The 23,209-nt window shown below is 39.5% G+C and overlaps 1 long non-coding RNA gene across 1 annotated transcript in view; it reads left to right on the top strand.

The window, feature by feature from the left end:
- The first annotated feature begins 792 nt into the window (after window positions 1–792).
- LOC140905855 (uncharacterized) overlaps window positions 793–23,209 on the top strand; it is a 61,655-nt gene continuing 39,238 nt past the window's right edge. Inside the window, exon 1 of the long non-coding RNA XR_012156965.2 lies at window positions 793–836. This is a non-coding gene — a long non-coding RNA (uncharacterized LOC140905855). The remainder of the gene's footprint in view (window positions 837–23,209) is intronic.

The raw sequence follows: 23,209 nt of genomic DNA, 5'->3' as shown, positions 1-23,209 counted from the left end.
CCTGATGCTGCAGCTGTTACTCACAGTTCCATTGACTTCAGTGGAATTGTTTGTGTTAGTAAATATTCCGATGAATTGGGTTGCAGAACTGGGTCAATAGATTTCTACTTAAAATTCCATCTCTTGTTTTTTTAATAGCACAATGGTTGAGCACTCTCAGAGCATGATCCAAGAGTCATGATTTAGCTGCACAAAATTGTTACAACATGACAGACCTGACTGGCTTAGGCCTGGATAAAACTCACAGTCACAAGAAGACGCTATGCTTGGGCTCTGAGGGGACTGTGGCAATCTGGATGGTCCTACATATGGTGCTAGAAAAGCTGAATATTAAAACTGTCTCTCAGGCATCCTGAGACCTCACAACAGCAACTAGCAATTACAAATGTCAGCATCCCACAAGGAAAGTTTTCCTGGCTAACTGCTAATAGGCCCTGGATTCCAGTACATAAATCCAGCAGGAAGGGGGCTGGCAGACACTAAGCGGTTCGTTCCAGGAGGCAAGAGAGTTGTGCTAAATAACTCATTCCTACCATTGACCACTAGCTGCTGGGGTCTGATACTCTGAAGCCCCAGAAAACTTCTGCTTTTATTTATTTGGCCTCAGTTTCAAAAACCTGTGATTTAGACTTTGCCCTTGGTTGCTATGGTGAAGATGCCAAGTAATTTCATTGATGTTCCTAGTTTATGGTTAACTTCAGTCAGAAGGATCTGTCATCTTACCCTGAGGGCCAAAAATGAGGTGGGGAGAGCCTTTCCTCTAGTGAAAGCAGCTGCCACCCACACTGCCCCATTAGAGTGACGGAAGCTGCCATATTACTGTATTTGTTCCTAAAGTAGGTGGAAATATTACTAATTATTACCTTGTTGCTTCAGACCTAAAATGTTATGCTAGTGTAGGGGGGGGAGAGGGGGGAGGGCAGGTATTTGTAGCTGACTTTGCATCCGTTGACTTTGCACTGGACTAACTCTAAATTGTAAACTATTGTAAAGCACATGCTATTACTTCTAGCATACGGTTACTTGTGTCACATATCTCGTGGTCTGTTACAATACTGCTGAAGATGCCTCTGGGCAGGAGGAGAGGGGAAAGTGGTGTGAGAGAGTGCAGATTTTAATCTAGTGGATACAGAAGGGTGTGACTCAGCACTGTTTCATTTTGACTTCAATGTTCCTTAGTCTGGCGCTATCCATGTGATTAAACTAGTAACCATTAATTCTGCTTGATGGAACAACAGTATTGAACTTCGGATCCCGCACCATCAGTCTGATGCTCAAGTTTTAATTCTGCTTACAATGAAAGCAAGTGAAATTGCACTGGACAAGACATAGTCATTAATTAAATCCATATTCCCAGTCGATGTAAATCAGCATAACCCCACTGAAATCACTGATTATTACTATATTACTTAAACTACGAACTACACTTGTTTCTTCCCAATAATCAGAGTGCCTCACAAATATTGACAAATGTATTCTCACAACACCACTGTGAAGTAAGGAAATGCTGTTGTTCCCATTTTACAGATAGGGAACTGAAGCACAGAGTTTAATAGCTTGATCCAACTCCATTGACTCAGTCTTTAAAGGGCCATATTTTCAAAGGAATATAGGCACTTAAGGCATCTAATGGGATTTTCAAATGTGCTATCTGCATCTTTAAGTGACTAAATTATTTAAAAATCTCTGAAAATCGTAAGTGATTTGCCTAAAGTAAAAAAGGAAATCTGTGGTAGAGCAGGAAACTGAACCGAGGGCTCCGAACTACAATATCACCCTTCCCTTTCCCTGTCAGAGCAGTTCCAAGTAAAAGGGGTTGCAAATCAGGCCCTTGATTGTTTTAAGAAGGGATAAACGTTTTTTTAAGAAGCACTTTAGCAGGAGACTGGTCCCTTTCAAAGTAATAAATAAGGAACACCTGAGAGTTTCCCACTAAAATCTGCACAATTGTAGCTATAATATACTTCATTGTGACAAGAACAATGGAGAAGAAAATTTCAAGATGATGGAACACATTTAAAACCTATGCTCCAAGAGCTGGCATCTGGCCACGTGAGAAAAGAACCAATAAGAAAAGAACAGAAGCAACTGGAAAAAAAGATTGATAGTTACATAGCAGAATTTAAAAAAAAATCAATACTCATGTCTGATAACTGTCTTCATGTGACTTCCCAAATGCAAATACTTTTATCATAAATGTACTTAAATGATCGTATATAAGAATGCACTCAATAGATGAAAAAAAGTAATACTGATTCAATACAATTGAACTACAATACAAATTCAATAGAAATCAAAAGCCAAATTGAAAGAGCTGATTTGGAAAATGCACGTTTTTCTTATTCAGTAATTCAGATATTAGTGGCTGCCCTTGGGATGCCTCTGTTGATTGTAGCTGGTATCTACAGCAATGTTTTAAAAGAAAAACAAAATATTATCCCCAGAGATGGCTCTTTGTTGTTGTCCTTTTAAGCAATACAAGAAACTCAGACTATAAACATTTTAATTAATCCCCAGACACATTCTCCTCTTTTCAAGATTTAGATCACAGGCATGATACTGATGCCACTCCAAGGAAAGTGTGTGCTGGGAGTGAGGAAGTAATGGATACAAGTGACTGGATGACTGAATCATAGGAGCAAATTTAGGCATATTATGGCCAGTTTTTTGTTAGCAGATGGACCTGTCAGTACAGTGTATAATTTCTACTTTCAGGATTCTCATCAAAGACTTTAGTGGATGTTAGGCCACCATCCCTGCCCAAACAACCTCCTGCCTTCATATTCTTTCCATGTTTCATACAGGCCCCAAATGTTCCTTATGTGTTTCTTTTTCCTCTTCTGCTCCTCCTGCAATAGACTTCCTTATCCCCCAGTATGATTCACTGCATGGCACCATCAGCATCATGACCAGGGGCATCTGCACAATTCATGAGGCTGGGCAATGCATAGTAAAGTCTATGCAACCTACCTAAGAGTCAATCAGAATTCCAGGGCTTTCTCCCAGGAGGATGCAGAGAGTGCTCTGTCTTGGTGACACAAAGATGAGTGGGGTGGGAGTAGAGGCAGAGTGATGGAGTGGCTACACTTCCCTCCCCAATGCACAGAAAAGCAGTATAAGGGCATTTGCAGCTGTGTTCCAAAAGCATTGGGAGACATTCTGCCTCCTTAGGGCAAAATGTCTCCTGGTGCTTGTTAGGATATAGATATTCAGGCCTGTCTGTAAAGGCCTATACTCTAAGAATGTAGGTGTATTCTTATCACTTGGCTAGTTATAGACGTATAAAAGAAAGAATCAAAATCACTGTCTGCCGGTGTAAGGGCCTTCTCTTACTGTGACAGTCTGAGGCCCTGTGGTTAGGCTAAGGCCTTTGGCTAAGCAGCAGAGGCAGCCATAAGCTAGGAAGCAAACAGTCACATCCTCACATTCCAAACTAGTCACATTGAAATCAGGTGCTATTGGGCTGTTAGGAATACAATCCTGTCCTGATAATGCCTATCGCCTCCAGAGAAAGAGAAGTGCCTAGAAAATGCAAAAGGAAACTTAGTTTGATAGCATCCTGTCTGGCAAGAACTCACTCATCAATAGCTGGGATGTGAAATCCTCACTTCTGTATGGTCTTGTCATTAAAGTTCCCACTTTGCTATTGTTTGTATAATCTCTGTCTGGTTCTGTGATTGTTCCTGTCTGTTGTATAATTAATTTTGCTGGGTGTAAACTATTTAAGGTGGTGGGATATAATTGGTTACATAATCATGTTACAATATGTTAGGATTGGTTAGTTAAATTTCAGGAAAATGATTGGTTAAGGTATAGCTAAGCAGAACTCAAGTTTTACTGGTTTCAGAGTAACAGCCGTGTTAGTCTGTATTCGCAAAAAGAAATTGGTTAGTCTCTAAGGTGCCACAAGTACTCCTTTTCAAGTTTTACTATATAGCCTGCAGTCAATGAGGAAGTGAGTGGGAGTGGGTGTGTGGGTGTGTGTGGGGGAGATGGGAACAGGGAATGCGGGTAAGGAAATTGGAATCATGTTTTGCTAAAGGGGGAGATGGGAACAGGGAATGGGAGTGGGGAAACTGGAATCATGTTTGGCTAAGGGCAGGAATGGGAACAGGGACACAGGTGTAAGGCTCTGTGGTGTCAGAGCTGGGAAGGAGGATACTAAGGAAGGAAACTGGAATCATGCTTGCTGGAAGTTCACCCCAATAAACATCGAATTGTTTGCACCTTTGGACTTCAGGTATTGTTGCTCTCTGTTCATGCGAGAAGGACCAGGGAAGTAAGTGGGTGAAGGAATAAGCTCCCTAACAGTGCTCACCCCGAAGTGGCTCCACAGCACTTCTTACTATGGGCATTGTCTTCCAGGCAGCTCCAGAATCCAGTTTTCACTCAGTTCTTGCTCAGGAAAACTTGCACCGAGATCACTTTTTCAAGACTCTTCTGTTGCCTCATTAACTTGGAATAACTTCCAAAGCCCCTGCTAATATACACCAAACTCCTTCTACCTGCAATTTGTGAAGAAATAAAGCAAACCCCCCACAATTTGTGTGCCGCATTAGAGCTCTTTTCTTCATGCCATTCTCTGTATACTCTGTCTTGTTCTTTGTCTGTTTCCATGGCATCTTTAAATTGTAAACTTATTGGGTCAGAAGACTATTATTAGTTTCGGATGGAGCTCTTACCATAGAGCAGACTACACTTACAATAGTTTATTAATGATTAATAATTGGAATTAAAAAAATTGCATGTAATGACTGCTGCTACAATCTAGTGGGGAAATAAAGCATATCTTTTAAGATGGATCACACATCAGTATTTTCATTTTCTTTTAAATATGAGGCATGCATACCCGCATTCACTTTATTTGTTTTTTTTACATGACAAAGCTGGCTCAAATACACAATTACCCAAAAATGAAGTACCCCAGGTGAAAGTACGCTATTCCAGTTGAAAACATTAAAGATATTTTAATTGCTACAGACCTCCATGGGAACTCTGATTGGGTCACTTCTGATATCATATGAGATGCAATAACTAGATGTAATGGGTTTAGGTAAGCCTTATTTTTGAATTTCTTTGTTTTTGTCAACTCTACATTGTCATTAATATTTTTCAACATCTCTTTGTGTGTGTGTGTGTATGTGTGTGTGTGTATGTGTGAATATAGCAGGTGGAATGGATTAAATCAAGGCAGTTTAAATCAGTGATTTAAATCACCAAGTGGAAAGCCTTCATTTAAATTATCAGTTTTAATCAACTTTTCCATTTGTACATCGCTTATTTTTTGAAGAAAGGTGCATTCTCATTGGTTGATACAACAATTTAAACATGTTGATTTACAACTAAATACAACATTTGAACTAGATTTAGTAAATTTTTTGCTACCTATGGGGGTACACTTTAACTATACACATTTAAGAAATTATATGGCTTAATATTTTCAGCTTCTTATTAATTGTACATTTTAGTATGTTAGAAAATGGTGAATGATATATTGGGGGTTATTTACTAGATAATTAACATGTCAAGTGCATTATCATGGTAACTGGAATTTAATAAAACACACAAAACAGCATATACAAATAATTTTCTTGCTAAACACAACAATCTTAAATGTTTTGGATACTTTGACGGGGTATACAAACCCCACATGGGGCAGGAAGAGGTTAAGGGATTACATTGGGTCCAGCCAGCACTGTCCTGCCACACCTACAGCCAGGGTTTCATCTGGTGGAGGAATTAAAGCCCTGTCTATATATGCAGTGCTGCAGTGACGCAGCTGTACTGATACAGGGGAGTCGCAGCAGTGCGTCTGCTGAAGATGCTGCATGCAGACGGGAGAGAGCTCTCCCATCGGCATGAAAAAGCCCACCTCTGTGAACGGCAGAAGCTATGTTGGCAGGAGAAGCTCTCCCACCGACGTAACACCATGCACACGAGTGCATAAGTCAGTGTAACTTATGTCACTTGGGGAGAAGAGGGGAATAGTCACATCCCTGAGCAACATAAGTTTTGCTGACATAGGCTGTAGTCAGACTACTGTACCCCTTTCAGGAGGCTGGTTTGTCTTGCATACTCCCGATTTTCACTTCACTTAAAAACTACTTGCTTACAAAATAAGACGTAAAAATACAAAAGTGTCACAGAACACTATTACTGAAAAATTGCTTGCTTTCTCATTTTTACTATATAATTATAAAATAAATCAATTGGAATATAAATATTGTACTAAAATTTCAGTGTATAGTTTATAGATCAGTATAAATAACCAATTGTCTGGCATGAAATTTTAGTTTGTACTGACTTTCCTAGTGCTTTTTATGTAGCCTGTTGTAAAACTAGGTAATAACTAAAGCAGTTGATGTTCCCCCTAGAAGACCTCTGCATACCCCCAGGGGTACATGTACCCCGAGTTCAGAACCGCTGGGCTAAAAGACAGGGAAACAGCTTATTTGGTGGCAGACCTGGAAGAGAGCAGACATGCAACCAGCGGCTCCAGCAGCGCAGAGCAGAAGGAAGGCTGACATCTCTAGGGCCCTCACTGAGGGCAGGGAAGACCCACCCCAGAAACAGTTAGAGAGGGCAGCATTCCCCTCTCCCCTACATATGAACCATGGACATTGGAAATCCCTTTTTACTTTCTTGATGTGGACTACTCCAGCTGGGGAAAGTCTGGGACTGAGCTGGCCCTAGGAAGTAGGGTGAGGAGATAAGAAGTGGCCCAGGTAGAGCAGCCTTAAGCATCCTTGGTTCCAGATCACTGGTAGCCCCAAAGGGCCCTGGGTCAGAACGCAGTGGAGTAGGAGGGCCAAGGCTCCCCTACCAACAGCTCCCTGCCAGTCTTGCCAGCCATGCCCAATTAGTCATTGATTATTTCAGGTCAGCATGAGAAAAATTTTAAATATGCCTAAGTGAAAGTGACTGGCTCTTAAAGTTCCTATTTGCTTAAGTCTCTTGAAGATGATACAATGGTCTCCTAAGTTACTTACACTGTCCTTCAAATGTTTAAAACTAACAGATCTCATCTCCTCCCTCCTCATTTTTATGCACAGACAGGAAGAGAAAGAAATGTTTTCCTGCTTCTTCAACTCCCAAATGATTTCTGAACTTTTACTGAAGTCGTCCAAATGAAGGAAATATTCTTTCCTTGCCTGCAGAAGAGGCTACTGCTGTCAAAAGCTGGTTTAGCACTTCAACAAACTCAGGTTCCAGAATGCTTAGCTTAGCTAGTGACTTCCACCCATTCACTGTGGTGTGACTTTCTTTAAAGCCTCATCAGCAAACATGTACAGCTCGAATAGTTCACTTCCAGCTCTGAAATTTATTATGGTTGGTATGATTGATGAGTTGCCAATGTCATAGCAGCTACAGCAGCAGCAGCATCTTCAGCAGTTAGGCATCTACCCTGGTTCTTTGGGTTGGAAATATTGGCAAGAAAATGAAGTGGAGTAATGATCCACCCACTTCTTTACTGCCCACAATTTAACTTTGCTGTTTGATATTTCTTCAGTGTCTCTTGATGTTTTTTTCCAAATTTCAATAGCATCAGCAATAGGCAGCAAACTGAAGGCATTGCAGATGATGGATGTTCAGAATCCCTTACTGGACTGTGAAAAAAAAGTCCCCACTCTGAATCACCATTACTCAGTGCACTGCTTTAAAAAAAATGAGATTGTAAACGAAAGATTCCTCTTATTTCAGCTGTTTGTCCCACTGTTTACATTGTATTATTTTATTCTAAACCAAGTTTCACAAGGCAAATTATTAACAAACCATAAGGATTATATACATTTATTTAAAACTTTATCTCTAGCAATATACCAAACAGCTTGACTTTTTATGTTAAAATTCATGAATACTTAATACAGTTTTACTTTTAAACAGGAAATCTTCACCAAGGATGTCTGATTATAGTGAGCAATAAAAAAATTTCAGAAGTTCAGCAGTAACTGTAAAAATGTAATTGATATATACTCCCACAACATAATGATATTTTGAAAAAAATATGAAATTAATAAGTAATCCACCAAAATACAAATTTATGACAATAATCTAAGTCATCATTTACTAGCATACTGTGACATGGTAAGCAGGCCATAAGAATGGTGCAAAACCAAGTTCACTAACCAGTTGAACCAGATTGTTCAGACATGTCCACATTATCTTCTTCAAAGACTCTGCCTTTTGAGAAGCATTTTTCATAATGTTGTTTCATTCTGATAACCAGGCCTTAAATCTCTTTGTTGCACTGATCATACTTCTAATGTGTTCCTTTTTGTCTCAGAGGTACAGGAATTTCTTGAAAATATTCTCAAATAGGGCTTTAAGAAAAACCCAACACAACCTATAGCCATGCCCCCTCCAGTTCCCAGTTGTTGAAGTCAATATTAGAGGTTCCACTCTCAAGAATATTGTTCCTTCCTCCACAGTGTCCTGCTTTGACACCAGTGTTATTCCTTTCTGGTTCCACATTCTGTTCCATCTCTCTTGCTACATAACTTCCCCATCCCCAGAAAAACAAAAGAACTCACAACCCAAGGCATTTGCTTGTGTAATCTGCATGCCTTTTGTGCTGCAGCATTTTATTTGTTTAGGGACAGAGAGGGAGGCAGTTGAGAAATTAACAGATTTATGTTTGTTTGTATCTCTGTCCGTGTACACATACAAGGAGACAGAGCAAGGCTATTTACCTGAAGTGCCCAGAACCATCCAGAAGCAAGGGCTGCTGGTTACAGAGCACATCAGTGTTTTTCCATGAGGTGGAGAGTAGGTTTCCATGGTGGATGGAGTCATAAATATTCATAATTTGATAACTGAGCCAATCAGAGCCCAGGTAGGGAGAAGGTATAAAATAGGAGTACTAGACCACCAAGGGTGTGCTTAGTCCATGACCTGATGAGATACATGATGGTGTCTCCTGGAGTCAGAGGCTGAGTCCCAATGCCTGGGATGATGTAGCCAGTCTCTTGTACCCAATAGCATAGTCTCTGGGTCCACCACAGGATCAAGCCCTTAATACAATATATGATCTATTGTGCCATATTTATAAAGCTTGACCTCAATAGTTAGATGTTTTCCCCTGATTCTTTTTTCATATAGAAAATCAGCCTTTAACTCAAAGTTTTTGGTAGAGCTTCAGTTGTGGATTCAACATTTTTTTTTATTTAAATGTTTTAATAGATTAAAATAAATTTAAACCTTAATATATTTTGTATTAAATTAAGGTTTTATTTTAAACTGATTTTTTAAAAAGAAAAAGTTTATTTTGTTAGTTGAATTATACTATCTGAATTTTTATTCCGCCCCCCCAAAATATTTTTTTTATCCATCCATGGATAAAGGTTCCATTTACATGGAAACTTTGGGTTGGCTAAAGTGAATTTACTGCCCTTCTCCTAGTACTTAAAAACAATTTCCATAGAAAAGCACAAGGAGACCCAGAATTTAGTCATTGAAGATTTTCAGCAAGGATTGCACAGGTTAACCTCTACACATTCAAGTCCAAAAAGAACAAGAGGAATTAACTTTTATAAAGATAAAGAAACAACAAAAAATAACAATAATTTCTACAATATCACATGGCTACTTAATAATCCACATACATTATCTTCACACATATACATGAACATACATAAAGAAAATAAATTAAATCTAGATAGGTCAGTCCCCACATAAACACAGTGAGAAGTAACTCAGAGTTCCCAAAAGCTTAAGTTGTGTTCACCTGAGTCTGAGTTATAGTCTTCAATCAGCAAAATCTATACAGTTTGTTGCATCAAAAACACTGCAACACTCTTGCTTGTAGAAACCTCCAACTGCAATCCATGGAGACTCTTCCTCCTCTGCTGAAATCACTTAGTTAGCTAGTTCGCTAACTAATTAACCAACCAGTCAATTTAAGTATATAGATTTAAAAAAAAAAACTGTTACAAGAAAAACACAAAAACTGATCATAGCAAAATATAAATGACTCTTTCCCCATCATCACATTTAAATAAGAGAAGAGATGATGAACCATACTGGTTGCCACAGGTTAACTAAAACAGTTTGGCTAAAACCAAACAACATTCAGAGTATACAATTAAAATAAAAAAAAATAGTTTTCCCTCCCAATTTCCCCTTTCTCTACAGATCTCTTAAAGAGATATCTCCCTATTAGACACATGGGTTACATACACTGTACCAACTACCTGATCTTCAAAATAAATCAAAGCATCCAGTTAATAAATCCACTTTGCATTAGCATTGTACTGTAATAATATCCTCCAGATGAAATTAAATAAATATTGCCTAAGACTTGTTCCTTACAGGGAATCTGTGGATTAATATTATGTTGCATGGACAACGAGGAGGAGGAGAAGGGTCATTCAAAGCATTTCCACCTTTAAAGAATATTTACTGGCCTATTTAAAAAGGAAAAATGCTGTTATTATAGGAGGAAAGAAATGTATTATAATAATCTTTCCACGGTATATCATAAGGTGCTGGTTTATATTTGGCTAACTCAGTTTTGCTAATTGATACAATGAAGCTTTCATAAATAAGATTAGACTTCAAGGTATTATCTTGGTAACAATGTCATATCTACTCATTCCAGCTCACTTGCAATAATGCCTGTGAGCACAAGGGTATGATTCATATTTTCATATTTGTGAATAATGCCTCTGCATATTCAGCATGACTTTCATTACATTTATTGAAACTGCATAGGAGGGTGACTTTTGCACTGAATGTCAAGAGCATGTTGTGCAACTATTTTTTGTCAAAAACTCTGCCTACTTCTTAACATTTTAAGCCAGCAACACTGTACAAATATTAGGGAGGTTTCAAAATTAACATAATACCCTGGCCGCAGGTACAGAGAACTTATCATTTTCTGGGCCTCAATTCTCTATTTCCTTGAATCTTGGGAACTCATTTATTCCCTTGAAAAGTGAGTTCCCAGTGGGCATATTTGGGAATTGAGGGCACACAGAATCTCACAGGATTGGGACTTTTTTCCGTATGGTGTTAGAGATTGTCTACATGAGTCTGAGAATCTTTGAGGAGACTGAAAGTGTATGGCAGACAGTTAACACCTCTGCATGGTTATAGAGGAGGACATAATACAGTGAAATATTACGATATGTGTGATGAGGTATTTACCTCACAAAGGTGATGTAAGGGTTAAGGTGAGCCTGAGGCCAATTAACCTACCTGGATGATCCTGGAGAGTGGGCCATCCCCAATTAAAGATGAAGCCCAGCTGGGGAAGAGTTGGGTGATGCTATAAAGAGAGAAGGTCTAGGTCAGAAGGGAGCTGCAGAGAGAGGGAAGAACTCCTTAGTTACTCCCCTGGTAGTAAAGAGACCTGTGGTGAATAGGAAGTCTCCTGTAGGCCAGTAAGGAAACCTGTGGCAAGGAAGGTACTTGGAAGGTACAGGTTGGAGCAAGCTCCTGTGGCTGATCCTGATGCAAGGGAAGAAACTGGACTTCAGCGGCAAAGCCCTGGGAGGTCATGATTGTTACAAAGATCCCAGGAAGGAACTGGGGGAAAAATCCTGAAGAAAGGCTAGTAGTAGGAAAACATCCATCAAAGTAGTGACAAGGTGCCTGAAGGAGCAAACCTTGGCGGCTCATCATAGGGTGCCTGGACTGGAAAGCAATGTAGAGGATGGGTCTGCGTTCCCATAGCAGCAACTGGATAGGTGTCATGAAGCCCCCTAATAGAAGGGGATGAGGACAGTTTAAATTTCTGAGAGAAGGATGTTAGGACCCCACAGAGCTAAGCATTGAGGCTGAGGAACAGATGTAAGGACATCAGATTGTACTTTCTGTTACTCTGGAAGGGGAGGAACTAAAATATGTCCCAATTGGAGAGCTGAGTTGTGAGGAGACTGTCCTGGGACTGTAAGCAGGAATTGCTAGAGAGGAAAGAGTTGCAAAGGCATGCCTAGTCATGAGGAGGGTGCACAAGAGGTGAATCCACTCTCCTACAGTAGGATGAGGACAGAGACTAACCTTCTTTTATTAAGAACATGCTGGTTTTCACCCACAAACACATGCACTGGAGCTATTTCTCAAAGCATGCACAGTGAGCTCAATTGTTACATGTTGTAGTATCTAGGATTTTGTTCATACTGTTGCAAAGTCCAGATTTGATGCTCCACTTGTCAACTCATGGTGGATAGTCTGTTTGGCCTGTGCCTTTGGGAGTGTTGGATGTATGTCATTTCTGTCTTTTCTGATTTGCAGCTCTGCCTTCAACTTCTGTTTATCTTAAGTTCCTACCATGGTGGCCCTATCACAGGACTTATTATTCTAACCTTGTCTTCCTATTTTTTTCTTTCTTATGTACATTTTTCTGTACACTCAGTTCATCAAACAGATTTTGAAATGTGAAAAAAAATGTATCTAATTCTGGGATACAGATTTAGGCTTCCTGGAGTCCTGCTTCCCTGAGGAAGATAAGGTAGGAAGGAAATATGGCTACAAGGACATTTTGGGGGGCTTAATTTAAGGGTCAGACTGGCCAGGTATGCTAAATAGGAGATTAATTATGCTGCTAATTAGCTGTGCCTGCAGAAAAAATGTGCCCTCCACAGATGAAAAAGAATAGACAATTAGTACCTGTAGCATAACCGCACTTACCATATAGCACATGCTTTACCCTAGGCCACCACTAACTATATCTGCTTGCAGCTACAAACCTTTCTGTTTTGGTACTGTATATGAAAATGCTTTAGGAGATGGTCGTATGCCATGGTGTTGTAGCCATGTCAGTCCCAGGATATTAGAGAAACAAGTGGGTGTGGACATACCCTTTTATTGGACCAACTTCTGTTGATGAGAGAGAGAGAAGCTTTTGAGCTTACACAAAAATCCTTTTCTTCCTATGACTGGTCGGGTGTTAACAGGCCACTTCACCTTGAATGGTTCCTTGAAATATGTGTTAACTACTGTCATAAAAATAAAGGGAAGGGTAACCACATTTCTGTATACAGTGCTATAAAATCCCTCCTGGCCAGAGGCAAAACCCTTTCATCTGTAAAGGGTTAAGAAGCTAAGATAACCTCGCTGGCACCTGTCTCAGAAACTCTGTTAAGTTAGTAAGTAATCTAGCTAGAAATGCGTTAGATTTCCTTTTGTTTAATGGCTGGTAAAATACGCTGTGCTGAATGGAATGTATATTCCTGTTTTTCTGTCTTTTTATAACTTAAGGTTTTGCCTAGAGGGATTCTCTGTTTTGAATCTGATTACCCTGTAAGGTATTTACCATTCTGATTTTACAGAGGTGATTCTTTTATCTTTCTTCTTTTAAGAACCTGATTGATTTTTCATTGTTCTTAAGATCCAAGCGTTTGGGTCTGTGTTCATCTGTACAAATTAGTGAGGATTTTTTATCAAGCCTTCCCAAGGAAAGGCGGTGTAGGGCTTGGGGGGATATTTTGGGGGAAGACATCTCCAGGTGGGCTCTTTCCCTGTTTTTTGTTTAACACGCTTGGTGGTGGCAGCATGGGTGGCAGGGTTCAAGGACAAGGCAAAGTTTGTACCTTGGGGAAGTTTTTAACCTAAGCTGGTAAGAATAAGCTTAGGAGTCTTTCATGCAGGTCCCCACATCTGTACCCTAGAGTTCAGAGTGGGGAAGGAACCTTGACAACTACTTATGCTAAACAATCTGTTCCACCTTGTATTTAGGTGTGACACTCTGAGGCTATCGCTACACTACAGCTTAGTTGACATAAATTATGTCACTCAGATGTGTGAATTAACCACCCCATGAGTGATCTAACGTATGCTGATTTAAGCGCCAGTGTGAACTGCGCTATGTTGGTGGGAGAGCTTCTCCCGCCGACATAGCTACAGCCATTTGTGGGGGCTGGAGTAATTATAGAGTGGCTACACAGAGTACAGCTGTGCCACTGTAAACTCTCTAGAGTAGCCATAGCCTGAGTAAGTGTCCCACACCTGAAGAAGAGATTTGTGTAAGCGCTAAAGCTTGTCTCTCTCACCAACAGAAGTTAGTCCAATAAAAAAATATTACCTCACCCACCTTAGGATATGATTGAGCATTTATCTTGTGGGTACAGAATTAGGTCAGCAGGTGACCTGTATCTGTGTATGGTGCTTCCCTTAGTCTCTGTGGATCAGATCCACAGCTGGTGTAAATCAAGTTAACGTCATTGTTTTTAGTGGAGCTATGCTGATTTACAATAGCTAAGGATCTGGCCCTGGAAGTTGGAAGGTGGATGACTGAAGGTGTGAGATGTAGCTATTACTAGTCATTTGGGTGGCTTGGAAAAGATTTGAGGCCAAAAGATTTCTCTGTCCATGTACACTTAAAAGACCATAGTACCAACCTTGCCATATTAAATATCACATGCCTGTTTTATACTATAGTGCTATGGATGGTATCCTATGGTGACAAATCAAAAACATTGTTTACACTGCAACAGGGTGACCCTCACCTCTGGTGTTATTGTGCCAGATTCAGGAAGAAAGACAAGATATGATGGATGTGGCTTAATTGGGCAGTGACTTTATTAATTTAACTCAGTTGAAAACTATTGAATGCAATAAGGCATTCCATGCTGGTTATGATTCCTTTCTTAATTGTTTCCACCTGGTGGAGGGCTGCTGTCAGCTCCCCACCCTTCCCCAGCTGCTAACCAGACCATTGCTTGGAACTCTTCATATGATGGTTAAAGGGCTGGGCTAATGAGGCTATCTTCTTACTATATCAGACATCAGGAGCTCTCACCCCATTCCCCAGCGTTGGTAGATGATGTTCCTCTAAGTCCACTTCCAAATCCATTTTATCAGGGAATCAGACACCCTATGGAACTAGTACCTGCACTGGACACTTAGCCACTTGCTAAGCTCTGATAACTTTCATCCTTATATCCTGACTTATCCCACTGTGCCCTGGAACTGCTGTGGGGAAAGCTAAAAAAGACAACCACATCCCAGCCACTCTGATGGTGAGGGGAAAAATTCCTTCCCAGTCCCTAAAAAGATCACTAGTGCAATTCCCACAGCAGACCACAAAACCTTGTCTTATGCTAATGCCAGTGGTGGGAGGGTGAGAGCTGCTAATAAGATCTGAGTGGGGACTCAGGCTGGAGGGATAGGGTTTGCATACCCTCCCATACGTACATGGGGGTCAATGGTTTATCTGAACCCCACAGGTCCACCCACCCACTCAGGTGATGCCTTTCCCACCCCATGGGTGAACCTTCTCTCCCAGTCCCTCATGGGGGGACTGTTAAAGGAGCCACTCTCCCCTTTTGCCATCCCTGTACCAGTGTAGACTGGATGAAGGGGTTGCAGTATATTTTTCCAAGGAGAGCCTGCTGTGCTTTTTAAACTGTGCTGTTTGAATTGTTACATCTAACTTGCTTGGCATGCAACTCCGGTCCAATGACAATTCACTTAAAACACAAGGGCTGTTAAAATGCTTGTGCTGAATCCAGTGGGGATTCCACTAATCCAGCTCTATGCAGAGCAACCACTCAGCACCATGGCGAGAGCCGGCCAAGTCTCCTGATTTTTTATATTTTGCAATGCACCCCACACAGTGAGTACTGAGAACTGCAAACATGGATTCAAAACAGGCAATTAGGGTAGCATGAGTAACCTTTAGAGGATAGCTATTATTAAGCATCCAAGGGATTGTGATGTTGTTTCAGCCAAATATCCAGAGCAACATTATAATATGTATTCTACTGGACTGTGCATGCAACAATGTGTCCTTGTTATGAAATTTTTTGCTGTGGGCCCTGATCCAAAGTATATGAAGCCAATGAAAGATTTCCGTTGGCTTTAATGTGCTTTCAACCAGGCTATTCATCATTTAAAGCTTTAGTTTTGCTTAAAGATAGGTTTTGCCGACAAATCACTGAATAATGGGAATATATTTACTTTAAATTATTTTACATATCAGTATCTTGTTCCACACCTGGTACTGATGTCCAGGGGAAGGGCATGACACTGCTGGACTTTTGAAAATGTGGGCCCTTTTGCTAGGTTTGAGGGCAGTTTGGTCAGGGTCTAAAGCGTATCAGGTAGTTTAATTAATATGGTTATTTCTCTGACTTCTTAAATCATTAATACTAAGTAAAGAAGTGTCACAGTTTCAGCACTCTGGTGCATATGGCATATTGGATTTACTATTATTATTCATATAGTATTGTGCACTCTATACAGTCTGTCCAGCACTTAGTCCAGTGGGGCCCTGTTACACTGCTGTAATAGATGTAACAAATTCACATTACTTGGCTCCTGTTCTGCAAGGCCTGGGTCCTGCAACTGATGGCATTAGGAAAGTCAATAGGGATCTCTGCAGGTGCAGCAATCCACCTGCATGGAGCCCCAGTGGCTTGTTGCATACTATCAGTTGCAGGGTTGAAGTCTAGTTTTACTGTAGATGTAACATAGTGATTGAGAATAACAAACTGCTTCAGGAAGGGGTATAGAAAGTGAAGGGTTGAAATAATAACATGCAGCTTGTCAATTTTAGCATGTGGATGTCTTTTTTTTTATGCCATTAATTTGTGATTTTCATTTGTTTTCCCCTTTCCCCCCACTTCACAAAAGATAATTCACTTCTTGTGAGTAACACAGTATACATGAAGCTTTAGGGAGGATGGTAATGAGGAAAAATATTCACTAGTTATAAAGGGACATATATTGCAGATTTTTTTTTTGAAGGTTTACAAATCCTTTAGTTTGCTTAAAGGATCTTTCGGATTAAACATTGTACATCAGTAAAGGGAGTGTAAACTAGCACTTTCCAATTGTCCTCTTTGAAAGGACTAGTCAGATAAGTACCAAAACTACACAATATCTCTCAAATGTATTGTCTAACTTCTTGTGTTGAGAGAAAAACACACCACAAATTGATATTTTTATGGAACAAGTTTGTGGTTTTTTTTCTTCATCACTTTATAAAAAATTCTGCTCTTCAAATTATACTTATTCCAAATTTGATTTCCATGTTATCTGCAGCATTTCTCACCATAGGTCAAATTCTGATCCATGTTGAATGTGGTGTCCTTTTTCATCAAACCTCAAAAATTATATGATTACATTTAATGAAAACCAACACATCAGCTTAAATAATGTATTGCCCCAACATTCTTGGGGTGTTAGTTTGAAAGAAGAGGATTAAAGTTATTCTGGTTATATGCTGAGAAATCATGCTCCTTTGTATAATTAGAATGCTAAGCATATTTCTATAGGGAGCAATTTAATATGAAAAGATAGATGCAAAGCCTTCAAACCACGCTGTATCTGAATAAGCCTCAGACTTTGCAGTCTCATCCAAATATTTTAAAAGGGCCAGAATGGATGCAGGAAATCTATATTACTTTCATTTATTAGCTCTGTGATATCCTTGTTATGCCACAAGTGTTCTCTCTGAGAATTACATTTTCCTTTTTGTTCTAATTGCTTTTTGATCCTAAATAAATGACACACATCTGTGGTACTTTCCTCCACTCACAAACTGTTTCAGTATTCAGTACATCAGAAGTAACATACAGTATGCTGTGCTACAAATACTTACAAATAAAATTCTTGTATAAAATTTTAGCAAATTCTAAATGAATTTGTCAGCAAACGTAATAAATACAACAATATACCTATCTTAACTAGACCTTTGGAAAGTGTCTGTCTCATAGAATTTGGGCCTGCAGTCTCCACTGCAGTCCATGGCAAAGCTCCCATTGTGTATAAAGGGACTATGATTTGACCCTTCATGTGGAGTAGGCATGGTATAAGAACCAGAATAGTACAGAATAGAAATGTAGTCAAGGCAAGATTCGTATCTGGTTAGTCACCATTTCCACGTGGTTACTGAAAACAGCAGAGAACACTCTAAAAAATATGAATTGTAATTTGAAATGGGAAAAAATGTGATAGGAATGCTAAACATTAAAGAACTCTCAATAACCTCTTCAACAGCCAGTTTCAATTATTGCCATTGTTCAAAAAGCAAGAGATTCATCTTATTCCTTATGGCTTAAAACAACTAATGTTAGATGTTCAGGTTTAAGCTGGTGATCCAATTGATTGCTTCAGGTGTTGCAGAGTGGATGGCAGACATACCACCAGGATATGATTGTTTGGAACATTAGTTAACAAGATTTTCCACAGTTTGAAATCTGTTTCTTCAGCCACAAATAGGATTGTGTTTCAGTACCTCTTTTATGGAGGAGGTAGCCACATCTGCCATGTGATGTGTGGGTACAGTTCAAAGTAGATTATATTTTCCTTGGGAGGGAATAAGCATTGGGTTTTGCAGTTGGGTCAATCATGAAAAGTTTGTTTGGAATGTTAGCATCCATCCACCTTTCTTGCCATTGACCTTCAGAGGGCAAACCCGGAGTCTTTGAACTCTTGCACTGAAAGCCAAAAAGTATTCTAGATTTGAGTGGGAATCTCAGTATTATTTAGGTCTTCATGTATTGGGAGATCCTTGCTCCCTCAAATAGTATGGAGTTTCATAACCAGAATGTATCAATTGTAAATATTTTGATAGACTAAACAGGGAAAATGGGAGTCGATAGAGGATTCTGCAATCACTTGGAATAGAGTATTTGTTCATACTCCTGATTGTAATTGGTGATAGATGGAAATTGCTAAAATCATTTACTTGTGATAGTTATAGGCAATGCGATATCATAAAAAACTTCTGTTAACTTTACAAAACTATAATATTTTAACAAGTGGTAGGCACTGACAGAAGAACTTCCATGCATGTGAAGGTTTTTTAGTTCATGGGTGAAATCCTGGTTTCTTTGAAGTCAGTAGGAGAACCCCTGTTGACTTCAGTAAATCAGGATTTCATCCCATATCTTTAAATTCCATACACATGGGAGAAAAAGCAATATGCAACAAATATGGAACCATATAATTGTTAATTAGATAATAATTGTACTGCGTTTCCAAATATGTAGAGTAGTTTAGTGTCCTAAAATGGGAAGGGGCAGATGCTGTGTTGTGGTTCCAAAGCTTTAGCCAGCCATGGGGGAATTATCCCAGCAAAGAAGGATCCTCCAATGGTGTAGAGATGTTATAGCAACTCTCATGCCATTCCCTCCCAAGGCTACTCTGTAGGCAAGGGCTACAGCAAAGGGGGAATGGCTGGAAATTCCGTTTTGCCCTGGTAACTCCCAGTTACTGTGTCAACCTCTTTAGGGTGTTGACAGTAGTTGATGGAGTCATATGTAACCTGTTTATATTCTCCACAGCTCCTCTCCCTCTTTACTGTACTAAAATAGAAATGTCTTGTAAACCCATTAGCATTCTAATTCCTGCCGTTAGGTTTTTAATCGTTTATACATATATGAGAAATTCACAGTCCCTTTCTAATGCTGTCACAAAAAGCAGACCGTACTGTGGGCTCAATTCTACTTGTGCTGAAGCCAATGGGAGCTTTGCCATTGACTTACATTGAATAAAGATCAGGCCCAAGATCTATTATTAAAAGAACAGAGTGGGGAATTAAGAAAGGCAGTGGAATCGTCAACTCATTAGTACAGCAATAACCCAATTCTAAATTAATTGACTGGATATGCCAGCACACCTTCTATATTGATGTTCACATTAGTTAAGACTTCTAGAATAAAACTGCTTATTAGCACAGTTGTAACTTTTAATATTCATAGAGCAGTAATTTTTTGCGCACTCTTTAATAGTTTTAATTCCAACGGGAGTCATTCAGCAGTCCTTATTCAAGCAGGCTCTTTCCCACCATTAGTTTTTAATTGGAGTTTTAACACAATTAAGAATTGAAGAATTTGACCCAGTATGGCTTAATTTTCACAAACATCATGTTAATTAATATCAAGTAAAATACTGTGAGCATTCACACAAAGAACATCATTCAAGCAAGCAGAGAATCTCTAAAGAAATGTGCAGCTTTATTGGAGAAGATACTAACATACTATGGCCTAATAGACAGAAATGAAACCAGCCAGCTGACCAAGTACAGAATGTGAGATATTGGTATAGATATAGAAATACTTGGTGTTTTTTTCTTAAGCAGCAATGAAAATTTTGTACCCACCTTTTTTCCCCTGCAAAGGCAAGTCTACCCTGCTAATTTTCTGTTTCTAGTGCTTGTCATAGCACTAACGGTGGTGTCAGGAGATCTCTGATTCTGGAATGAACAAACATCGGGCCTTATTTGCTAGAGTTTCAACCTGTACCACTCAGTGAGATTCTGCAAATTCTGGAAGAGCTCAAGGTTATACTAACTAACAGTTGGACCCATATCCATCCTTACATAAAGGTAAGGCAGTGGATCCAAACTCTGGTTAGGAGCTGTGCTCATATTTGAATATTGTACAGCCCCAATACATTGTTGAAAATAAATAAATAAATACATACTGAGTATTTTCAATTTCTGCCTTCATGAGGAGAGTCTTGTTTCTAGAATTGGGAAAATCCTTATTTTATTTTTTGCCCTGGGCGGGGAGGGGGGCAGGGAGGAAGAGATAGTAAAAACAAAAAATGTTTGTCTTTTTGTTTTCAGGTTTTCATTGAAAAACTATTTTTTCTGGTTTATGCTTATTCAACCTCCCCCACTCCATCCCCCAAAATCAATCAAACATTTTCTACAAAAAATTTCCATGTAGCTGAACAAATCAATTAAAAAATGTTTTGGTAAAAATTTTTCAGTCAGATCAACCATTTTCTCTGGGAGAAACAATGCCTAGGCCTTTGGCAAGAAAGTAGTAAAAAAAACCCCAGCATCAAAACAGTTGTTTTTTTCTAGTTTCTCCTCTTTCTAGAGAATGTTGAAGAGAAAGTGATGTCATCCAACCCTAGCAATAGCTCAGATTTCCTTGAACCCAGTCAGTTGAAGGTTTAGTCATAGGGTTTAAGGCAAGATGGAAACACCAGATCACAAATGTGGTATTTGGCATTCACTGGAGATGTTGGCTGATGATGTACTGTCTGCAATAGAGGAAAATTAGGGGCATCATATGCTATGTGGGCTGCACTCTGATTTGGTGGTATTTTACATCCACTTTGCACAGGTTTTAAATGATTATACAAGATGCCAGTAAAGAATTGGGCCCCAATTGTCTACAACTGATTCCTTAGTTGCTTTTCAGTACCATGACCCTGAAGTGTCATTGGCATAGTTCTTCCTTCTCTGAGATGATACCCAGAGTTGGAGTTGAGTGGTTATTCATCTTCCTCTAGGATCTGGCTGGGTTCTGTTCTGTCATCCCTCTTGGTCAACATGTTTGTGAGGGAATGAAGAGAGAGTATGGGATAGTAAGCCAGTAGTGACTGTGGTGCCTCCAATAGGTTGAAATTACTTATTTCAGCATCTGTACTTCATTGAATTATGCTAATACAGTTGGCTGGTTTAACCAGTGTTTTGTCCAATTCAGGGTGAAGATGAGGGTGAATTCTCAGAAACTCAGTGATTTCCTCTCCCTGGATATCGGGCATTATATTTATTAGTATCAAGTACCCCTTCTTTGCCTGTAGCTTTCATTGTGCTGATCTCTATTGGCTGCTTTGCAGTCTGGTTATGCCTGTCTGCCTGTTTGTACACCTTTAGTTTGCATATAATTTGCTAATTTGGCCTCATATACATTTACACAGAAGAAATGCCCAACAAAGGAAGATACACAGAGTAGTGGCTTTGGTTTGTTTGATTTCAGTTTGGTTGGTAAAAAGGCCTCTGGATGCACAACAAGGACTACGCTGTGGATCAACTAGGAGAAAGCCTCAGTGTTCACTCGTGGGACAGAAGACTACATGGAAGTTCTCTGTAGCTCAATAGTGGCTCATGGGCTGAAGTGTGAGAACCACAGCTCTATGTCACCAAGTCCTCCACCCCAAAAAGTTATTTCTGTATATAACCTGGAGGATTATTATACTTGAAAGCTGAAAAAATTGGTTCAATCCTCAACTTCTTTCTGCATGTGGTTTTAACTGAATCATTAGAGATTCTTGTCCAAAATACATACATTAGAATGGGCTAACATGTTTCACAGTGCCCCTATATTGTCAGCATGTTGTCTTACCTGTAATCTGCATCTGATCCTTGCTATTACAACATCTATCTTTAGCAGAGAAGAATATATCATCATTTTGATTTCTTCTTTTATAATATATGTTGGGGAAAAAAATTGAAGCAATTCATTCTAGCACCATGTGCACACTTCACATTTAGATAAAAAAATTGAGCAGGCAGTATATGGAAGATGCCAGTTTTCTAAATACTAGCCTCCTTAAGCATTATTTAATAGCTTTCCGATGAAAGATTTATAATAGAATGGGCTGTTGACAAGGGACCAAAACTGCTTTCTACTACACTGGTTGATTTAGATGAGTGTGGAAGGAGTTACTTCTTCATACACAAGTAGACATGTCGGATACCATTAAAAGGCTCATTTCTGTGAGATGCTGAGTGCCTCCTGAGGAGTATTGAGCACCCTCAGCTTCCATATGCTGCATGACTGGAGATGCCCTTGTGTGCAAACCATGAAACTTTTGGGAGGCATGATGTGAGGTCAATGCATTAGTCAGGCATACCTCTCTGTTAAAGCCTTTTCTTTCTATGAACTGAATTAATGATTCTGCGTTAACCTGCAATGGTTCAGCTCCTGTTGCTACAGTTTCAAGCTCAGGGTGAAAATCATCTGTAGTGCTTTTCTCAAATGTAGAGGCTCCAGTAACACATGGACACCAAGTACAGTGGCCACATCCACAATCCCAAGTATAAAGTCTTACCCATACTAATAGTTTTATTTAGGAAATGACTAAAGTTACAATTATCCATGCCTGTATAAATCCTACAAAAACTTTTGAAATGGTTAATACTGTTAACTTTTGAAATGGTTAAATACGGAACTGCTATTAAGGGGGAAAATTGCACTTTCAAAATTTGACCCTTACTGGTTTCTACAGCAACTGTAACCCTCAGAAAAAGTAAAAAACACTACGTATTATAGAAGTTTAATGGTGAGATAAATAAGAAGACGTGAAAGAAATATAGCTGCAACTTCCTCCTCCCCAACACACCCTCTTCCTTCTCCCTTCTCACCACTGTTGATACTTTGCATCTCCCCTTCTCCAACACTCTCACTTCTCTCAGTGATCTCACCCTGACTCCTCTTGCCCCACTCACAGACCTTCTTTTTCTTTACCTTTTAATCTCTCACTCTCTTCTGATACTGTCCCTCACAATACAAGCATGAGC

The sequence above is a fragment of the Lepidochelys kempii genome, chromosome 2, assembly GCF_965140285.1.
Source record: "Lepidochelys kempii isolate rLepKem1 chromosome 2, rLepKem1.hap1, whole genome shotgun sequence".
NCBI classification, from domain to species: Eukaryota; Metazoa; Chordata; order Testudines; family Cheloniidae; genus Lepidochelys; species Lepidochelys kempii.
Note: the sequence above shows the minus strand (reverse complement) of the source record. Positions and strands in the feature narration are given on the sequence as shown.